Below are 22,463 nucleotides of genomic sequence, written 5' to 3'. Positions count from 1 at the left end.
ATATGCAATGCCAAGAAGTCGTTCATTTTTGATACACTTGGATACTGAGTTTGAGTAGGATGAATACACTTGGATACTGAGTTTGAGTAGGATGATCTACATTTACTTGACTGCAAATGATGACAGCAAAAAAGAAATTGTCAATCATTTTCAACGACAGTTGATGATTTTTGCCAACATCAGTGACGGCAACAGTTGAGGATATATAAAGTTGCACGACTGTAAATAGTGCAGACAGTGATCCACTGCAGTTAGACACCGAGGTCATGTGTGAAGGACAGAACAGAAGATGTGTTTGACTTCATGCAGCGCTGCGCTGACCGATCGGAGAGAGCTGCCGCTTGCTGTCAGAGGCCGTCAAGTTGGAGACTTTCTGCTTCCCGTAGTGATGTTGCAAGGTGTTTGCGTACTTTATCACAGACGAAGTGGATTAGATGCAATATTTATCAAATACACGGGCGTTTCAGATGTTTTCATGAAGCAACAGAAACTTTTCATGCTTAATACAGCACCATCTGTACAAGAATAAAGTTCTACATAAGCCTATATATTTAAATACCAATAAAATGGGATATATTTTTATGGAAAAGGGAAGCGTGATGTCCGCACACTGAAAATAACCACTCCAAAGAACTGTTTTTATTCAAAGTGCAACATTTCGACCATCCGGTCTTCATCTGGCACAATTCTCTGATTCTATATAGGCTATTTCTTTATCAGTGTTATTTTGATAAACATGAGGCAATATAACATGGTTAAATGAAAAGTTTTTACTGTTATAAAATCACTGTTTAAACACATCACTGATGTCATCAGTGAATTCGGCCAATCGGGAAACGGCTGCGCTGTCATCAGAGCTTGTGCAGCCGCTCTCGAATCGCTCTCGCTGTACTTTGATGGCACACGTCACAGTGACGTGGCATCAGCACTGTCTGCGCAGCGCCACATGAAGTCGAACACACCTAGTGACTCTGTAACCTCAGCGATTTACTCGCAGCCAGTGTGAGCGTACCTTAGAGCGTTGAAAGGACTCAGCACCCTTAGTCCTTCTATGTGCTGAGCCCCATGTATTGATACAGCTGTGTCTCTTTCTCAGCCTCCACAATGCTACAGTTGCTAACTTGCTACACTGTAAATCTTGGCTGAATTGGCAAGTCATGCCTTCTTCTCTCTCTGGAGACCAGAATGTCTCTTTCCCATAAGACTCTGGGGTGCTCCCTAACAACAGGGATCTAATGATGTATCACACTGTGTTGTCTGAGCTAGATTATATCTTTACATAGTGAATCACTCTTTACTGGAGTTTTTTTTTGTTTTTTTTACCAAATTCTTTGCAGTGCTGCTAGATTGTTCCTTAATTTTTTTCCATTGTGTATGTTTGCACACTCCTATGCATAAGACGGTCTGACCCTGACTGACCCCACGGGAACACCCTTTAATCTGTGCGGTGGATGTGTTATATCCTGGCTGGATTACTTTTAAGTCTCTTCTGATTAGTATTCACTGATCAGGCTTAACGTGGGCAGCAGTAGCCGGGTTAGCTTTGCTAGCATGGTAAATCATCTGTGGCTTACTGTATGTAGAGCAGTAAACCTGGCTTCAGCCCTCAGTTTTTTTCAGGTCGAACCCTGATTGCGTCACAGATAGCTTGTCAGCTGCTGCTAATTTTGACCTGCTCCCAGTCTCTTGTCTATTTACAGAGCAGAGCAGTCTTCAACTGGCTGTCACTCTCAGGAAATAAACAAACATGTTGGACGTGAACAGCAATGCCAATATAAACAGCAGCTCTGTTATTGCACCTATAATTGATTTAAGAGGGTAAATGCACATGTTAGCCATTCTTTTGGGCCTTGGTTAGCAGAGGATTTAACAGAGACATCCTCCCCTGAACATTCAGATTAGTCGTTGACCAATATGGACTTTTCAATGGTTGAATCTTAAATTAGTCCCCTGAATCTTGTTACATGTTAGTGTACATACAGTACTATTAAGTCTTTGACTAAATTTGATTCAGTTGTAGATAAATGTTCAAATATTGGAGATTACTTTTCTTAATATGAAATTGCCATGTAAATTTAACTCATTCAATTTGACTGGGTTGAATTGAGCCAATAAATTGAAATGTCAATGAACTGAAATCTTTGTTCACTACTAGCTAGCAAGAGCCATACTAACAAAAAAAATAAAATAAAAAATAAGATGGGATTTGCATAATAATGATTTATTGATTAAAGCAACATACGGTATAGACTTTTGTGCTTGGGTTGAGGATATAAGCTTCACTCTTCAGCACAATGGTAACCCCCAAATTAACAATATAACATAAACGGTTCTAAATCCCAACAGAACATTAAACACTAATGACTGTTTTCACAGACAAGGCTTAAGCTAGTCCCAGACTATTATGCATGTTTGAGCTGTCTGAACTGAAAGCAACTTGCACTGACAAATCTTAAAATATGTTAGTGTCATTGTTCTGTCTCAATATGCACACCAGTAATGTGTTTTTTTCTAAGGCAGTTTTATAAAAACTACTTGAATATCCTATTTGAACTAAGGTCTAATCCTTCCTGGCTTAATCTAAGCCCTGTCTGTGAAACCGGCCCTCAGTTTCCCCCTTTTTTCATCCTTCTGCAAAACACACAACATATCACTTAATTTCAACATTTACTCTCTCCATCCAGTCCTAAAGCATGCTGGGAACTAGAAATCCCCTGCCCAGGTTAATGCCAACAAAAATGATTCATGTAGTCTCATCACAAATGGTTTTAGAACTTCTATTTTGCATATTTAAGTGGATTTCACAATTTAAGTTGGGACAAAAAAATGCAAAAATTGTTGAATTAGCTCATTTTAAGTTAACCAAGCTAGTTTCGGTTCAGGCTGTTTTCCTATACTTAATCTTTGTCTTCTGTTTGTAACTGACCTCTAATGATCATCTAACCTCCATGTAGCAAGATAACTCGCATGTTGGTCATCAGAATGGACTGTGGCATAGGTATTTACTTTTGGTAACACTTTATTTTTTTAGGTGACGTATAACAATAACATTTAATTATGCATAATTACAACTAAAGCTAAACCTAACCCTAACTGTAACACTATAATGAGTACATGTAGTTAATTAATATTACTTAGTACTTATTTGAGTAAGTACAATGTAACTACGTAACCTTACTTTTTTTGTACCCTAATTTCTGTAAATGTCCTTGATGGACTGGGTAGGATGCTTTGCATTTTGAGAACCGTAAAATATATATAGTATCATAGTAGACTGTGCAAAGAAGATCCTGTTTTCCAATATATGCCCCCTTCAACAGTAATATTCACTCGAACAAAGCCTTTAGGAATGACCGGTGTGTAATATGTTTTCATATACTCCTATGGCTGTCCAGGTCTGAGAGCCTCGAGCTGGGATGGGCTGAGCTCTGTTTCTGCTGTGAAACGACTGGCTGCCTCTCTGCGGTACCTGGGGAATTCTCTGACCCACTTTGCCTTTCGGTTGGAGTTATTTTTTACATATTAGAAGAATAAAACAATGGCAGGCCTCACAATGTCTTTGCTTTTACTTTTTTCCATCTTTCTTCTTCCTTTGTCACTGTCTATTTTGCACCAAATTTGATGAGGTGCTGATGAAGGGGGAATGGAAGGATCAGTTTGTTTCCTTAAAAAAAAAAAAAAAAACCTTAGCTGTGAGGAAGATGGGAGTCAAATGCTACTTTAAAACGTTGCTATTTTGTCAGCCATCCTGCAACGTGACAAACATTGCTCCATGTGACGATCCAAGATTGCAGTGAAACTGATCAATTGCACTGACAATAAGCTCACACGCATACGTAAGCTTGCACACACAGTCGCATGCGCACAAAAATTGTCTTTGTCAGCGGATGCTCTCTCAGCAATATTTGTAGAGGATAGTGCAGTCTCTGGAGATCCAAGTCTGAACTGATGCAAACCTCGATCGTTATTCCTCGCTTTCTCTTTCACAGAGAGGTCACGGGCTGCATTCGCACTGGAAGGCCTACTGGTCAGATTCGATATTTTGACACGCGTTTGATTTTTATATTTTTTCCTAGCTGTTTACATTTACTTAAGACATTACTGACTGTGTTAACTTGAGTACCCTGCCAAAATGTGCAGTGCTGGCGCCCTAATTCGATTGGTCAAAACTAGTCTGCGGCACAGAAATGAGAATTGTTTGACCAGGTGTGTGCGCGGCCTGTGAGGCCTCATGTACGGGCCTCGGAAGCATCTCAGCAGGCGGTTTAGGACACGGAGACCTCACTGATTATAAGCCTTTAATGTTAAGCTGATTAGAGGCTTTTGGTATCTCCGCGCTTTCTGCTGGTAATGCCAGTGTCAAGTACCAGAATCGCAGAAACTTGCAAATGTTATCCGTTAGAGAGACAGTTGCTCTCACTTTCTCACCTTAGGCAAGCAAATTTCATAACGTAGTGATGCTACTCAACCCTCCACACACAAACTGTACTGTAGCTCGAGTTGCCATTGGCTAGTAAAAGATTGATTTTACACTCCAGACTTTTTACATGAAACACAAGAACAATGCAAATGAAAACATTCTGCATAAATATAATATTAAATATAAATATTAAATAAAAAAATTCTAATAAAATGAAACAGATAATCAAAAGCACAAGCACAATAGAACAAAGATGCAAATTAAATAAACAGTGCATTTCAGGAGTATTTACAGAAATTGAATAAAGTAATCAAATGTAAAATAACATTGCATAGTCTTCACTGTAAATGAAATATACATGAATCCTTATTAAAGTTACAAAAGTTATTCAGTCAAGAGCATTGAGTGAATTTTAGTTTTTTGCATTGAGTTAACATTAAAAACACAGGCGGCAGCAGCAGGTATATTAGGCTGCTGTCACTTTAAGACAATGCACGGATCATAATGATACTGTACACGTTTTATTTCTCAACTGTATCACTCAACACATAACCAAATATGTTTATTGGGATGCTCGCCAAGACGGGCATTTTGACACCATTTTGTGTGAAATTGTCAGATCAAGCAAAAAAAAAAAAAAAAAAGAGAGAAGAAATCGTCGTCTTGCGCTTAAATTGTCAAAGGCTTGAAAATGCTTGCAAATGATACACTTTCATGACGATGCAGCACTGGTCCGATCGGGTTCAGTCAACGAGCCCTGCATGTGCTCTCTCTTTCTCTCACGGTGAGTGTGTGTGTGTGTGAGAGAGAAAGCATCAGAGGGCGCTCTCAGCCAAGCGACAGTGCATAGCTCAACAGGCAATGAAACTGTATCTGCGCTAATCTTATTTTTTGCCTCTAACTCAATTACAGGCGACAGTAATCGTACAATTTACTAGCCATTGGCTAGTTAGACTTTTTTTAGTCACCTCTCATGAAATTTGGTCGCATATGCGAGTGATTTACTCGCGTTGTAGAGGGTTGCTACTACTGTGTGACTTTAGCTCATCAATTTTCATAATAGTGTAGTTTTTCTATCAAATTTCCCCATCAAGTATGAACATAGCATTACTCCTACATTAGTGAGTTGGGAAGTCGATTCATTTTAGTGACAGTTCAGTTGAACTGTTTGTGCAGTTGGAAAAAATAAAAATAAAAAATAAAAAATTCAGGAACTAAAGTCTTTTTGTTGTGAAATAGTTCTCACAGGGTGTTTATAATTATTACTTGTATTTTATGTAAAAAATCTATCTGTTCATGTTTAATACTGTCACCATAATTAAGATTTTGTACAGTTTTTCTGTGTTTTTGTGTCAAATATCTCCTTTATTGTGAAAATAGCAGCAGAATTGATTTGTCACAAACAATGAGGATCTCAAATGTGGTGATGATGCCATTAAACTTTAACAGATATATTTAAACAAACTGCTTTTACAAAAGTGCAAACTGGCCATTTTTACAAACAAAAAAAGCAGTTAGCAACAATACAAGTTACTAATAAATCAGCTGATCAGTTGATGATATTTATCAAGGTATTGCCCATTTAAATAGTCACAATATAGTAACTACATTTGTCACTGTAACAAGTTTTTCAGCTGGGTAGTTTTGACCAACTATATTACATTTCAAAGTTACAAGCGTTTGTACAGTGGTCCAGTGTGTCTCTTAAGTCCAGGACCCACGAAATAGATTTGACGGTTTCCATTACCACTATCTGTCACCCTCCGTACACCTCGAGATGAGCTCAACACCGACCGACTCAACCTATGCTTATTAGCGAGTTTGCAGTTAAAAACAAGTGAGGTGACAACACAAACTGCACTGCGCGTCAGGCTTGGCCTCCGATCGCAATGTCTCTTAACACCTAGGAGTGGGAGGGAGCCAGTCTCCATGGTAACTGCAGGAGTAAAATGATTGGGCTTGGCCCAGATTGTGTAAAGAGTGATGAACAGAAGAGGGGCTTTTCTCCTCCCTTTCTCTTCTGTTTTGTTCCTAACTCTTGCATTCTTTGAGCAGTGGACATCTATTATAAATCTAATCACCGGGTGAATAACTCTTCAACATCACAGCTGTGTCTTTCATGACTAGATTAACTGCTGTAATCTGTATGGCAGAAACCCTGCCTAGTGGCTATTACATCACATTTTAATTTAGTAATTTGTCTTTTTCAATAATCGAGTCAAAGCCCGCACATAATACCCATAATCTTTGCCCCTTTTATTTGCCTGACTTGGATGTGTGTGTTAAACCAGTGTGATTTCTTTGGCGCTCAATGCAGGATGAGAGAACATGCGAAGGTAAATATTTTGGCTCTTGGGCAAATGAGACCCGGACGTTGAGTGTTGGCTTGTTTTATGGATGGTTGAAGCTGGAATGAGCTCTGTATTGAGCAGGGGGCCGTGCTTTTAAACGGTGGACAGAGAACTCTTTGTGAGGCGAAAGCTTGACCCGTTCAGACTGGGTGTCTGTCTATCGATTTCAGTTCCACTGTTCCTGTTCAGGCCTGACTTGAGTAGCTTGTTCGAACTCTCACACTAACGAGAAGTGGATGTGAAGTGAAGCTTTGTGTTGTCCTACAGATGAGGAAGTTCATTCAGCTACTGTCACTGAGCAGTTGGTTATTTGTTAACTAATAGTTAAGTAATGTTAACAAAATGTAACCTTAGTGTAAAGTCTTACCTTTTCATTATTGTCAATTTTCATATTTAAAATATTTTAATTTTAATGTAATGTATAAAATGTTTGGTTGTTTTTCTAGGATACCACTTAAATACCATGAAAATTATACATCTGTAATAAATGATTTTGATCACATTGGTCATGCCTCCTATTGGTCATCCCTCCTATTTTCCTAGTGAAAAATCATGAATGAATGCATGCCCGCCTTACTAAAAGTCAAAGGCACTTACATCGTTTGGCAAGATAAGAGGTTCTATTTGAGACGCCTGAGCCGGATAATCTCTGGGCTGTTTTCATGTGAAAACTGTCTTCAGAGCAGCTACAGTTAAACACTTCGACCCTTTTGGCGCACTTCACCAAATTGCTAGCTTCAGGAACCAGCATTACTATACTTCTCGAACAGTGTTGTGGCTGAGTTAGGGTCAAAAGTCCTGATCTGTCTGCTAAAACATACTGTTGAGGATTATTTTCCTCTCGGGCAGGAAGAGATCTGGCTCTTCACTACAATTGCTTTGTCTGCGGGAGTCTGGGCTAACAATCCTGCTTTGGCAGTTAGAGGACTGCCTTATTGCTCAAGCCGGGCTGGACGGCTCTTGTGCGAGATCTCTGCAGGACGCGTCTGGTCTCATGGAAGGCGTCTGGAACCTGGTGAGAAGCTGTATTTGTTGAATGGCAGAGGAGAATGTTTTCATCATTCGCGAGTTAGCGAGCTTTTCACAGCAGAGGCTAGCGGCACGACTCCGACCTTTCGTAGGCGAACCAGAATGAGCGTGCAGGTGCATGTGTGACTACGCCCATCTCAGTCCTTGCTTGAACGACTGAGACTCTGTTATATTTAGCACAGGAAATGTGGTTTATAAGACATTATAAAAGGGGAGTTTTATTTTTTGGTCCAGGTTTTTTTTGTTGTTGTCCGCATTTAAGAGGGTGATAGTCACATAGCTAGCTGAAGTATATCAACCTTCACTAACTTGCTCATTTCTGTCATTGCAGGCCCATTCACGATAACTAAAAATCATTCTAAATGTGAAAGAATAGCAGAGTCAACACCACAACTATAATCAAAGTCAATCAGAATCCATCCTGCTTTAAGATATTGAGCATTTAAAGCGGAAGATAAAACAAAGAACAATATCATCCACTGGCGTGGATGCTAATGTAGCCTAGTTATTGTTATAGTTCTCATTCTAGGTGTGAACAGGCCTTAAGTGACAGGAAATAAAACTGACCATAGACGAGCAAAACTGAGAATGTTGTGATGCTCTAGGCTTGCTGATATAGTCAGTGTTTCCGGTGTGACACGGTGTTCAGCCACACACCAGTTACATCACTTGCCCATGGCGGCATCGCCCCCCAATGTCGTTTTGATTTTAGTAATAAATCAAAGTAATAAAAATCATTTAGTTCACTTCAATTAAAAACTGAACTCGTCTGTTCATTTAAGCATGAGCCGAAATTGTGACGCACCATTATGAGAATGCTACACGTTTGCATTACAAATGGTTGTCTGACACGTTGAGGAACACTAAGACAAAAGTGAGCTTCCAAAGCCAGAAGCGATTTTGTTGATGTGTTGGCTTGGAGTATTTTTAGGCCTGTTTTCTGTTTTTTTTTCATCTTTATTCTCACTCTTGATCCTTGTGCTGATCCGTCTCTGTGTGTTCAGATGCAGTCGTCAGCTCTCTGAGGAGAACATCTGGACGTCTAAGGCTGGCACTGGTAATTAGGGCTCTCTGCAGTCAGTCACTCTGTTCACACTGACGTGCTAAAGTCTTTATGGATATTCACGGTCATTTGAATTAACACAGAAAGGGATCTATTCTGTCAAATTCATAAACGCATTAAAATTCTGAAAAGGGAGAAATACATTGGCCAAAAATGAGCTTGTTTTCTTTGCAAGACTGTTGTAGTGTGTCCAAAATCTTTGTTGGCAGTCAGGTTTAGTCTTTGTTTTTGAATCCATATTTTGTGCTAATGCCTACACACACACACACACACACACACACACACACACACACACACACACACACACACACACACACACACACACACACACACACACACACACACACACACACCAACCTATATACTATAGCAAGAAGCCTTAACTTATAATATACTTAAAAAGCAAAAGGCCAGATTATTCGTTCTTCTCCCACAACACATCAGGAAAAGTGCTCTGCTAAAACGTAACATGTATCCGTATACATGTGTATATACTGTACACACACACTATATATGTTTCTTTAACCACCTACAAGAGTTTAAGCAATAAGGACAATCAACTAAAAACTGCTTAGTAGTGCTTACAGCCTTTTTGTAGGAAATAATTTAGATGTTAATTAATTTGCTGCTGAATTATTTTATTGCGACATTTTGTGGCAAATCCTTTTAAATTCCTCTGTAAAGCATGTTAAATAATGCTAATGGAACAGCATTTCCTGGAAGCTAAAGGGCTCTGGTACTTCATAATAATGGCATCCCTGACCTTTACAGCTGCTGACAAGAGAAAATTAGGGTTTGGCCAGCAGATTCTCCCCAATGCTCTTTTAAGTGACTTGCAGTCAGACTGGTTTGTCGGTTGGCATTCAGATAGTAGAAACTCCACTCTTTGGAATGCTGATAGTTTTTGTTGTTTTTACAAAGGTCTGCCACAACATGTTCAGGAGGGCGTTAGCCTTTTTCAGGAAGAACATTATCTGACAAGAAACAAGTTTGTCCCGAAAAAGCTGTCATGAGCAATAAACCAATCAGGGGACTCTAGTATGCGTGCCTTGTAGTGAGTCGGGGCTTTATAGCTCAAAGGCAAAGATGCCGTTTATATGATATCTAGTGTCCTAGCTTAAGTAGGCGTCTGTAGATTACATCGGCCTTTATCAATTAAAATTTATAGCACAGACACCGTCTGCTTGACATGTATGTATCCCATAGTAGAGCTATTCTCATCTGGAAAGCAACCTTTTCTCCAGTATTCAAAGTGGAGTGCTGTGTGGGAGACGTTGTCTGAGAGCGCTAATTGAATTTCACTTTTCATCATCACCACACGCTCCGCTTTACTGACGATCCCGCTTAGCTCATCGCACGTATGTGGAGTTCGACCGATTTAGACGCAGGAATAACACTCCTCATTGTGACACATATATAGACTCGTTTTGTGTAGACTGCCGGAGTTCTTGGGATTGCTTTCATACCTTCAGAGCTTATTCATTATCAACTTTGTTTAGAAACATTATAGGATTTCATAGTCTGTTGTTCTGCTTATGGCTCGGTGTCGTGTTCGAAACTTTTTTTAGGCACTGATTAAATTGCCTCGATACCATCGAGTATCAAAAAATGTCTTGTCGTTTGGTACCAAATTTTTATATCTAAGGGGTTAATCTCGTCAACGTCAGTGAGCCGATAAGCATGCATGGCTGTGGCGATTGATCAAGGGAAAAACACTAGATTTGACTATACATGTATGTGCAAAAATTGTGCCCAAGTTGTTTTTCTAAACATGTTTGTGTTTTTGAAGCTTTATTAGTTTGTAAACTTGACAGAAAGCAATTCAAATTAATTGTCATGGCCTCCGTGTTCATGAGGCAGCCATTATTCACTTCTGACTTCACATTTGTTTTTGCTGGATAATTGAGTGTGCAGCACTTTGTATCATAGCAGCTCACATAAGAGTGTAATTATTGATGTTTGAATTAGAGCTCTGTGCATTGATCACACTTCTGCTAATGCCTCTATTTTAGTGCAGCTTGATCAATGTGGCACTAGGACTTCACATCAATAGTCTTACAGAACAACTGCAGTGTGCTTCCATATATCGTCACAATATTCAGTCATAAACACCATTGAGGTTTCATGGTATTTCATGCGTCTCATTGGGTCTTCTGCAGATCATTGTAATATTGATGATGATGTCTGACTAAAAGCATTTACAGCCGTAAAATGCACAAATGTTTCATCTGCACTTTTTTGCCCCTTTTTCTGTCTATTATGGTTCTTTCCTTCCTGTTTTTCATTTGCTTACTTCCATTCCTCTTATTTACCCTTTGTTCCTGTTTTTGTTCCTCCTTTTTCTCTTTCCGTCCTTCCTCCAGTCCTTCTATCCATTTTTCCCATCTTTCCCTTTCTTCATACTTTCTTTTTGTCTTTTTTCTTCCTTCCTTCCATACCTCTTATTTTTTCTTTCTTGTTACTATGCTTCCTTGCTTCCTTTTTTCCCTTTCTTTATGTATTTCCTAAATTAATCATTCTTTCTTGCTGTTATTCTTTAATGTTATATTGCACTTTCATCCATTCTTTGTATCTTTATTTGCCTCTTTTGCTTCCTTCCTTCGTGTTTACCTTCTTTGCTGTTTTCTTTCGTAACCTTGCATCCCAATTTTTCTTGCTTTCCTCCGATTCCCCCTTTTTCATGGATAAAAAGACACCGTATGGCTCATGAACGCAGTTACTGGCGGATTAATTTTTCAATTGGGAAGATTAGAGATGACCCATCGTCACCCGTCTCCCGGCAAAAACAATTTCCAGTGCCTGCTTGCTTTATCATCAAACAATCAGGCGTGCCGCTCCGCCAGTCACTGCAGTGATGCTGAAGCACAGAGAGACCTCGCACCACTACCAGTTTAGTCTTGGCAAGATGCCCATCGATGGAGGTGTAGCATGAAACACACGCTCGGTCAGTTTCAAGAGTGCTCAGACGCAGCGGTTGAGTGCCCACTAGAGACTGAATTATAATTTTGGAATGGGAGGAAAAGAGCTTGTGTTTAACAGTGATTGTTTTCATCCATTGTGCTTCCAAGACTAATAAATGGTAGATTTGTATGACCCACAACTGCTTTTATTTTCACATTCCTCACTTGATCCTTGACTCGAGCATTGCCAGGGTTTCAGAACAGATCGCTGGCTGCTTTCAATCGGGCCAGGTGAAATTATTACATAATTGCCTTCTCTCGACTGTTTGACTGTGATAATTGTGCACTTAAAATTCCAGTCGCATGGTGCGGTTTAAGATAAGGGCTTTCAATGAGAAAAACTCGTCTATGTCTGTTATATTTAGAAAATGACTTTTCTAGATATATTTAAAATTGTGACCACCTGGAAAAACATGCTTTTTATTTATATTAAATTAAAAGACATTTTAGTATGTATTAGGCTATATACTCGCATGGACAATGACATGAACAAAATAGACAGTTAAAAAGATAACTGTTTAAGCTAGGGCTGTATAATATTGGAAACATTTTTTTTTTCTGCAGTAGCCTATATTTTGCTGTATGAAAACTAAAAGAGGTTTTCAGCAGATGACTTAATAGCTCTATTTGGAAACAATTATTCTTTCTAGAATGATTGGAAAATTGCTTTTTACTCTGAAGATTTTTAAGTGCTTTTTTGGCCCTGAATGAGTTGGGGGAAAAACTTGAAAAATGTGGGTGTTCACACTTTAGTTTACTCATATATGTGAACTATATATATAGGCTAGGCTATATAACAGGCCACATTCCCACTATTTTGACCCATTCAGTATGTCTGTAAAATATGCATTATTCACTTTCCAAACCAGTAGTGGTGTTTTGTTTCTAAATGAATCAGTGTTATTGACAAATTCGTTTGAGAAAACTGTTCAGTAACTTGATCATGACAGCTCTAGCTTCAATGTGTTAATTACAGACATTCATGAAAGATGAAAAAATGCAAGGCAGCTGCTTTGCGAGATTTGATGACTTTAGAGAATATTAATAAAGCTGTAAAGTGCTGCATTCACATTGCAAGTTCTGTTTTATAATAACGCCAGCGGCCGTACTGTATGTTGTGTTTTGTTTTACGGCCAGTTAGAGCATTCACTGCATCACATGATTGAATTAAAACATCATTGCTTGTTGAGGTGTGTTACTTCCAGCTCCAAATGCGGATCATGGGGCAACGGTCTATTTCTTATTGGTCAAATGGTGGTTTGTTCAGTGGAAATGTATTGCCAACAGTGGATGGTGATTTGATGATCATGGCAGCAGTTATTAGGGGTGGGAATAGGCACCTCACGATTCGATTCGATAACGATTCAGAGGGCTGTGCCTGTGATGCTAAAACGATTATCGATGCATCTTTTGTGTGTGTGTGTGACTACTTGGTACTTTTAAAGCAAAGTATTTCTTCTTAATAAAGAAATAATAGACTTCTATCCAACATCCTCCTGTTATGTGCAACGATTCATAATCCTTCAGACAACAAAACAAATTTTGCTTTAGCAAAATCACAGACAGCTTTCAGATAAAACAAATATAGAATGATGTACCAGCAGCTCTCATACAAAAATAATGCTTGTGGACTTGCGCATATTCTGAATAATTAGTATACAAAGCTGCTCTTATACACAGATAATAAAGAGACTAAGACTTATGACTTGGTGAATGAAAAGTGAAAAGTGAATGAACATCTGCAAAGAGCACTGTCAAAATGTAACTTTTTGTGACTGGCATTGCACTGATTCACACTGTGACTGTGGAGGGGAGGACAGTACAGTAAACATGTATAACAGATCGGTTTACAGCATATTGATGTGAAAACTAAACGATACAGAAAGCAGCTCTCATACAAAAATACAAAATAGTCCACAATGAAATGATGGCAATTTTCCATACGTTAGCTTGTAACAAAGAGGGTGCCGTTCGGATTTCGCGCTCAGCCATCATACGTCTGTTAATGCCACAGACTGTCCGGGAACTGCTCTTCCGCGCTTCAGGGATCCGCCTTTTGCGTTCCGTCAATATATCGTTGTTAGAAAGAAAAAAACATTTCAAAAATAGTTTTTTGACATTTGTGTATCGATTCAGAATCGTCCGCATCACGATGCGTCTAAGAATCGATTTTTCCCCACCACCAGCAGTTATTGTTTACAGAGCTGGGAGGTTGTGCCATTTCCACTGCGCACCAGCTCACCCCCCGCCCCCCGCAGCGATGGCGTTCAGGGATCATATGCTAGACTAGTGCAGAGCTGCTGTGTGATGCTGAACTGCTCCTGTTATCTGTATTACTCACTCTCTGCCATCTGGATCTAGTGTGGTGCGGCGCGGACAACAACCACAGGGTCTGTGCGATTAAAGCCAGCGCTATGTTGTTCTCCTGCCGGAGTCCATTGAGGGAATGATAGATGTAGAACAGGGCCGGATCAGCAGTGATTCAGAGAGTGCTGAGGTGATATTTAAAAGCAGCCCACATTGTGCATTCAAACACACTGATCTCACACCACAAGTCGAAAGCCACAGCTGGATTTGTTAGAAAATGGCTTGTGGCGTGGCCTATGGCTTCGCTAATGCAGCGAAGGAACCATCTATTAGTGTTCAATAAATAAATGCATAAATACAGCCTTTACCGTTCAAAGGTTTGGGGTTGATACGATTTAAAAAATCTTAAGTCTCTTCTGCTCACCAAGGTTACATTAATTTGATCAAAAATGCATTAAAAACAGTAATATTGTTAAATATTATTACAATTTAATATATCTGTTTTCTACTTTAATATATTTTAAACTGTAATTTATTCCTATGATCAAAGCTGAACTTTCAGCATCATTACTGCAGAAATCATTCTAATATGATGATTTGATGCTCAAGAAACATTTATTAATATTATTATCATCAATGTTAAAAACAGTTGTGCTGCTTCATATTTTTGTGGAAACTGATGCATTTTTTTTCTCAGGATTCTTTGATGAATAGAAAGTTCAAAAGAACAGCATTTATTTGAAAGTTTTTTTTTTGTGCTAAATTTTACAAAAAAAAATAATATTATATGTGTGTGTGTTCTGCATTTTTATTAATATATTATGTATTTGTTTTGCTTGAACGGTAAAACCAACTTTCTACAAATTGTGACTTAACATTTCAAATGAGTTATAATATTACAGAAATACCTCTCATCTGTTTGCTTTATTATTATATTTGAAACTAAAACTTAAACAGTAAAATAACAAAAATGAACAAAAACATTAACTGAAATAAAAAAAAACGTATTTTTTCTGCTATTGCCAAGGCAAAATTTCTCATTTTCATTTAGTTTAACTTGATGTACTAAAAAACTAAAACTGAAATAAAAATGTAGGCCTATAAAAACTACAGTACAGACAAAATCGCAACTGAAATGAAAACGGAAAAAATAAACATACAATCTAATTCAAAATAAACTATAATAGCATCTCAATGAACTATAATAGTATCTCAATGATACTAAAGTAGCATTGCGAATTAACCAGCCATTTTCCACCTTCTCTCCGAACTGTTTTTGTTACTGCACCTTTATGTAAATGACCTCTATTATGATAAACGAGCTGGGAGGACGGCGGAGAAACAAATGTTCTGATCGTTGTTGACAATGTTTTATATCCATAAGAGCAATACAAATCCTCTTTAGCATGATATGGCCCCATTAAAACTTGTTAACATGACAGTGAAGTACAGTGGCAGTCATTGAATGCAGCACTTTTGTGTTTCTCCAGCCCAGTTGTCATTGTTTTATAATGATCTTCTCTTTCGACAGGTCCAGAAACGACAGCGTCTGTCCTCCGTGAGCAGGTGCTGGAGAGGGCCAGGAAGAGAGCGCTGACGGTACGTGACCTCTCTCTCGACCTCTCAAACACGGCCGTCCTGAGCGGGTCAGGCTGGGGTTAGGCACATAAATCAGAAGTTCTCGAGACCACCGGACCATTCTTGGATCTGTTTGCTGGAGTTTATTTTGAGTATGTGCTTTATGGGTGTGGAACGCTTCCCCCCACTGCTTATTTTGGGAATAATTAGTACAGGGTGGTCTGGATGCGGTTCAAGTGTTGAAGTCTTAGTTTGTTAGAATGTTTTCCCCCTCACCGCCTCTGGTTTTTGTCGATGAAACATAATTGTTTTGTTCAGATATGCCGTGTTTTAAACCCTTCACAATCCTTATGGACAATTGGATGTTTCCCATTGGACATTGAGGAGGATTTTAGGTTGACAGGCTTGTTTTTTTTATGCACAACTTTGTATCATGAAGATGTTTAGTTGAACGTAACCTGTTTACTCCTGAGAGTTTCTCTGAACCTTCGCCTATCCTGTTGACGTTTATTGTAAGGACAAATACAGAAGAAACATCAAAAGATCTTTTAATGTTTCACAGAAAAAGAAAGTCTTAAAGTTTTGGAACAACATGAGTAAAATGATGATACAGTCTTCATGCATGAATTCAGTGTCGGTGTGCTGGTCAGACAACAGATATCTTGAAGGTATGGCTGCATTATTAATCATAGTATAACCGTAATTGCGAATTGACTTAGTGTGATTATCAAATCGCAAAGGCTATGATTTAGTTGATTAAATATATGCGCTGCATGTTTCAGAGTAAAGCGCGGCACTGTTCATTTACACAGGAGCAGCTTATTATCCACCTGTTTTCAGTGTCTCAGAGTGGCTCGGTTCACAGTAAAAGCTGCTTCACACAATCTCTCTAATCTGAAGAGTTGGGGTCACTTTAACGTACATGTGAACGCAACATGCGCCATCTTTCTGTCTTCCATACTTGGATTAAGAAGCGCCTATCAATAGGGGTGTGGCACGAGATCTCGCGAGACTAAAATGTGACGAGATTTCTCGTCGAGTGAAATATAATATAATCTTTATTTTATATTTATATTATATTATTATTATTATTATTATTATTATTATTATTATTATTTTTGTTATATATTGTGAAGATCTACAAACAAGCACAGCAAACCTGGTTTTTAAATCTCGTTGGGATCACTTTAACGTACAACAACATGCGCCATCTTTCCGTCTTTCCATATTTGGATTTAAGAATCGTTTATCAATAAAAGAGCAGCTGAGCAGTTGTGGATTTCCGCCAAAAAAGTTTGATTGTTTAACATTTGAAAATTAAGAAAAATGACTTGAAGTAATTAAGACAGCCTTAAACATTAGTAATGTCATTTTACAGTTGTACGGTAAAATAAAAATATTTATTATTTTTCTTAAATGCAGTTTATTTTACAGTGAAATATTACAATAGTAAAAAAAAGTATATATTATATTAGTTTTATTTAATATTATTCTTCATAATAGAGCCTAATATAATATATTTATATTTATATTATATTAATATTATTGTTATTATATATTGTGAATGTGAAGCCCTACAAACCTGCACAGCAAACCTGTTTTTTTAAATTGCCATCGCATTTCTTATTAGAAAAAAATGGCAATTTTTTTTCCATCTCCAAATCTTTAAGCCCTAGCGGATGGTTTAATTTCCAGAACAATTACGGAACAATCTCAGATTGTTCCTTTCTGATGGGTTACGGATGTGGAGTCCTCAACACCACTTATGATGTACAACTGAAACCTCTACTAGAGACCAAACATAGACTACTGGCAAAGTAATCACACACCTTTATGTCCACACAGGGATGATGGCTCATTCTCAAGCATCCACTGACACAGGAGGAAAGGCCAATTTATCATGGTTGTAATTGTGAAGTGAATGTGTCTGGGGCAAAAAAATAACCAAGTAATGGTTGTGGCTGGCATTGATCTGGTCTTGGCATGGGCAGAAATGTACCCATGAAAATTTTATTCAATCACACGTTATCTTTTAAGTCTGCTCGCTGTGGCTCTTTGTGCAGTGGAGTGGATGCTTAGGGCAGCTCTATTGCTCCTTTCGGACTTGGTTCAGGTAATGGAGTGTATCGCTGCTCCGACAGAACAACATGCTCTGACTTCCTGTCCAAATGGTTGCTAATCGTTTCCGCTGGCTTGAACTACTAGGGTGAGCAAGTTGGAAAGACTAACAACTTGTGTCCGCTTGAGTCCACTTTGCTCTTCTCTCTTGTAACCCTCGATTCATTAGCCGTAGTGATGATTCTCTGTCCCGAACCCTGCCGTCATCACTCTACTCCCCCCAGGATGCTTTGCGGCTCGGATGCCAAGCCCCGCTCTCAGAACCACACATTGACACATGCTCACGGTACAGCCAATCCAAGTGAGTGTATTCCCAGGCTACCTCTCATATTCCTGCACGCTCGTCGTCTCTCTCGATCAAACGCACGCACACACACTCTCTCTTTCGCCGCAGTGTCCTTGAGAATCCAATGACTTTGTCAGCCCACGCCTCTCTGCGGTTTTAGGACATCTGACATGTCATTGCTAATTGTTAATCGTGCATGTAGCATCTGATTGATGTTGGTTTATTCTCCACACATTTTTTTTGTCATCAGTTAGCATTTATGACGTCTTTTAGAGCTGACATCGTAAATTTAGTAAGCAAAAATCTTGAAGCCGTCTCTTTCTGTTATCAGATACCACAAATTATTATTATTATTGTTTTAAAAATGATTAATAATAATAAACAATAATAAAAACTAACAGAAAACTTGTATCATATAATATTATTATATTTAAAAATGATTAATACATAATAATTAAAAAATAACAAAGCAGTAAATACTGTAAATAAAACAAACATAATAAAATAAAAATATTATTATTATTATTTTTAGTAAAACTCAGTGTAGTAGTAGTAATAATATTCATATTGTCCTGTTTCACAGTATTTTTCCAAATCCTCATTTAATCCGAGATCAGCATCTGATGTTTGACATCATTTCCTTGAAACCATCTCCCTGTCCTTGTCATTTCCTGTGAAGCAGTTTGTGCTACTGTTGACAAACGCACACAGGAGCACCTGCGGTCTGCCAAAACATTTTTTTATGTGAATGCTGTTTTTCATGAATATTATGACAGGAGTGAAGCAGAAAGCTTTGTTTACAAAATAAATAATTGGTTAGCAATTAATTACATCGCAGCCATGGAAACATTTGGATTCATGACGAATGAGAGAGTTGTGCGTAAGCCCATAAATTAAAGCTTTTTATTCTGTTTTGCGATCTGGTCACCCGATTATCAGCGAATTGAACAATATCCCATTAGTTATTCCACTGGACATGGAATCTCTTGTTTCTTTTCCCAAATCTTCACTCACGTCTCACTCATTTTTGCAGGGGATTATAAACGTTTCGTCCTTGGTTCGCTTTTAGGCCTATTATATCTGCATTCTTTACTGTGGTAAATGTTATTATGGTAAGGCATGGTGTAGTTTACACCAAATTGGAAACGTTTTTAAATAGATGCACCTCGGTGTTTCTTGTGTATATGTCTACCATCGCCAAATCCTGCTGAACATTGGAGAACAAAGCTCAGGAGGAATAAACAACGGACTGCGAGACGAGCTACGAGACCTTGGGCTGCTACGCGAACCAGGCCCCGTGGTATTGCTTGAAGCCGCTGGCCGGAAGAGAGGGTGCCGGAAACGGCTTGCGAGGCTGCGAAAGCGGGGAAAGCGGGCCGGTATCCGTACTAAGCTAAAAGCTAACCCAACCCGTCCAGCTCTACCATACATTCTCCTCTCCAATATTCGCTCTCTCGATAATAAAACGGACTTACTCCAACTACAGCGAACTTCCCAGCGTGAAATCAGGAACTGCTGTGTTTTCAACGGAACAGACGTGGAAAGAAAACTTCCTCCTCCCATTCTCACCTCCTCCTGGGACGATAGAGAGCGTCCTGACCAGCTTGTCTCACTGTGTGGTACGGGAACTGCACAGCCTCTGACCGCAAGACTCTACAGCGGAGAGAAGATCATCGGGATCTCTTTACCCTCTATAGATGCTTCATTCAACAACCGCTGTCTCCGCAGAGCATATATCATTTTTCTTTTTCTTTACATTTGTGTTTATTTGTTTTTTGTTTTGTTTGTGTATTTGCACTTATGTAGTCTTGCAAAATGTTCCGTATATATATCACCCCCCAACCACCGCGCCATCACCATCCGCGGTGGTAAAAATCTGCCACTGTCACAGCCCTATCTACTGTATTTTATTGTGTAGTCTTTGTCCTCTGCCAGGCTTTGTTCTTTGCATCTCATATCTGATGTGTTTTGGACTGGGCTGAATAGGTATGTCTTGCAAGTGCTGTTCAGTGGGAGACATAAACATGAGTTGCTCTCAGAGAGAAGGACACTGCTCTGCCTGAAGCCACTTGAATTTCTGATTAAAACTGTCTGCCGATGGGACTCCTGGAGTCTCCGACCGCTACTGATGAATACAGATAAACACTGATACACGAGAGATGCGCGCTTCCTTAGCTGAGTGCTACATGAATTATAAGCATGCAACTGTATTTTTTAAAATTCGGCTAGAATTTTTTGAACTGATACAGCTGTTACCCGTAGTAGTGAAAAATACAGCGCGATGCAACACAATGGCTAAATACATCACATGTATTTAAATGTGATGCAAAGCCATTTCATGCTGTCTTTAATCTTACTGTGTGAAGTCGCTGGCTGTGTTGGAGTGTTAGATTGAGTTTTGTTGTGTCAGAGGACAGACAATGCCTCTGTCTGTTTTACCACGTGGTAATATACCATCCCAATCCTCTGCAATAAGAGCCGTTCCATCTGTCTCTGTCTCTCTCTCTCTCTCTCTCTCTCTCTCTCTCTCTTACTCCTCCTGTCTTCCGTTCGTCGCTCTCTGGGAATCAGGGAGCTGCTGCTGGAAGGATGTAGCCATGACGACAATTCCCGCGGGATGAGTCGGCACAGAGCCTCACTTTTTTTTTGCCCATCTTACCAAACATCTCTGTCGCCCTCTTTTTCTCCCAGTTTATCTTATTGACCTGACAAGAAATAATGTATTTGTGTTACCCCAAAAAGAACCAGTTTTTGACAATACATATAGGAACAGTGCAAGAGAAAAAAAAGGAAAAATATAGAATTAAAAATAAAATAAATGAATAGATAAAGATATTGATGATGAATAATTATTAATAGAAAAAAAAATATAACCGTGCAAAACTAAGGAAGTAAACAATCAGTCCTTATTATAATAATAAACGGTGCAAAATAATATCTATCTATCTATCTATATATACATACATTTTTTTTTCTTGATATTTTGACGCATAAGAGGTCATTGTACTATAAAAATATCCTGTAAGTCAACTCAAAACTTCCTCATTAATCCAAAAACAAAGCTCAGAAAACAACTCGTTCTTGATTTTGTCACATTATGACATCATAGTGCAATGAAAGACCGCCTCTACAAAAGACCACGCCTACTTCTACATCATTACCTCTTTAGCCCCGCCCACCGATTCACACGTCATGTAGTGGTAAATACGAGAGAGTCGCAAACACATGAATACTCCAGCAGCAAAACCACAGGGATTCATTTAAAAAAAAAAAACAGTTTGACGCAGACTTTTCAGAGACTGAAAATAAAAATGCAGTGACAACTACAGTCCGACATTAATGTCACAACACATATGTACTCGCATTACTTTCACTTCACTGAAAATGATGAGCGATGAATACAGTGCGTGCATAATTATGCAAGTTTATATTCTGATCATATTTTATTTCCAAGCAAATTTTACCATTTCCAAACACATCAATCTTAATAACTACAATTAATTTTGTATTTAATCATTTATAAGTGATAGGCCTATAATTCAGGAAGGCTGGAAGTGAATAACTGCTTATATTCAGGTGTGCATAATTAAGCAAGTTTTTTTTTACAGGTAAAATGGGCCAAAAAAGAGATTTAACTCGCACTGAAAAGTAAAACAATATTAAATGCTCATGTGAAGGATGCAATACTAATGCAATACTAGAAATTGCAAAATTAAGGCATGACCAATGGACCGCAAACCGCTCGTTGGTTCAGCAGGGTCAGACAAAAACAGGCCAAGAAGAAAATTTCCTAAAAAAAATTAGGAATTAAGGCGAAGAATTAGGCGTGGAACCATCAGGAACCCTTAGGTCTCCAGTGCCGCCTCCAGAGCGGCAACCTACCTGGAGTCTCCAGAAGTACAAGGTATCGAGATCTCAGAGACTTTATTTGCCACAAAGAGTTTTAAAGCATATGTAATATGCATTCATTTTTCACAGTTGACAATGTTTACGAAATAAACATCTTCCTGTAGTGTCTTTGTTTTAACACTAATATAATGTAATAAAAAAACAATACTACCTAACCTCACATATACGCAAGAAATAAATATAAATAAAGATGATTAATTACCATGCTGTCACAGACTAGACAGCATCCTCTGTATTTGAGGTCTTTGTCTTCTGATTCGGGATCAGGCTCTGGCTCAAACATGGGAAGTTCAAAGCAAAACAGTTCCACACGTGTGGCCGGGATGTATATAATGTTCTCTGAGGAACACTTGTGATGTTATCAAGATTTTTGCATCAAAGAACATCCTAATTTAGAAATAAATAGGCAATATATAAAAAACTAGTTAAAAAATGTAAAACA

General features: G+C 38.6%; 1 protein-coding gene across 8 annotated transcripts in view; it reads left to right on the top strand.

The window, feature by feature from the left end:
• Positions 1-22,463, top strand: part of strbp (spermatid perinuclear RNA binding protein) — a 92,197-nt gene that overhangs the window by 13,827 nt on the left and 55,907 nt on the right. For 7 of the 8 annotated variants that reach the window (XM_079861393.1, XM_079861391.1, XM_079861394.1 and 4 more), the window contains exon 2: positions 15,662-15,729. The exons of the other annotated variant lie outside the window; for it this stretch is intronic. The gene's annotated coding sequence lies outside the window, so the exon portion shown is untranslated. The remainder of the gene's footprint in view (positions 1-15,661; positions 15,730-22,463) is intronic. 8 annotated transcript variants of the gene reach the window in all.

The sequence above is a fragment of the Squalius cephalus genome (genome assembly GCF_949319135.1).
Source record: "Squalius cephalus genome assembly, chromosome: 24".
In the NCBI taxonomy this organism is placed as follows: domain Eukaryota; kingdom Metazoa; phylum Chordata; class Actinopteri; order Cypriniformes; family Leuciscidae; genus Squalius; species Squalius cephalus.
The sequence above is the reverse complement of the archived record's forward strand: the minus strand, read 5'-3'. Positions and strand labels throughout refer to the sequence as shown.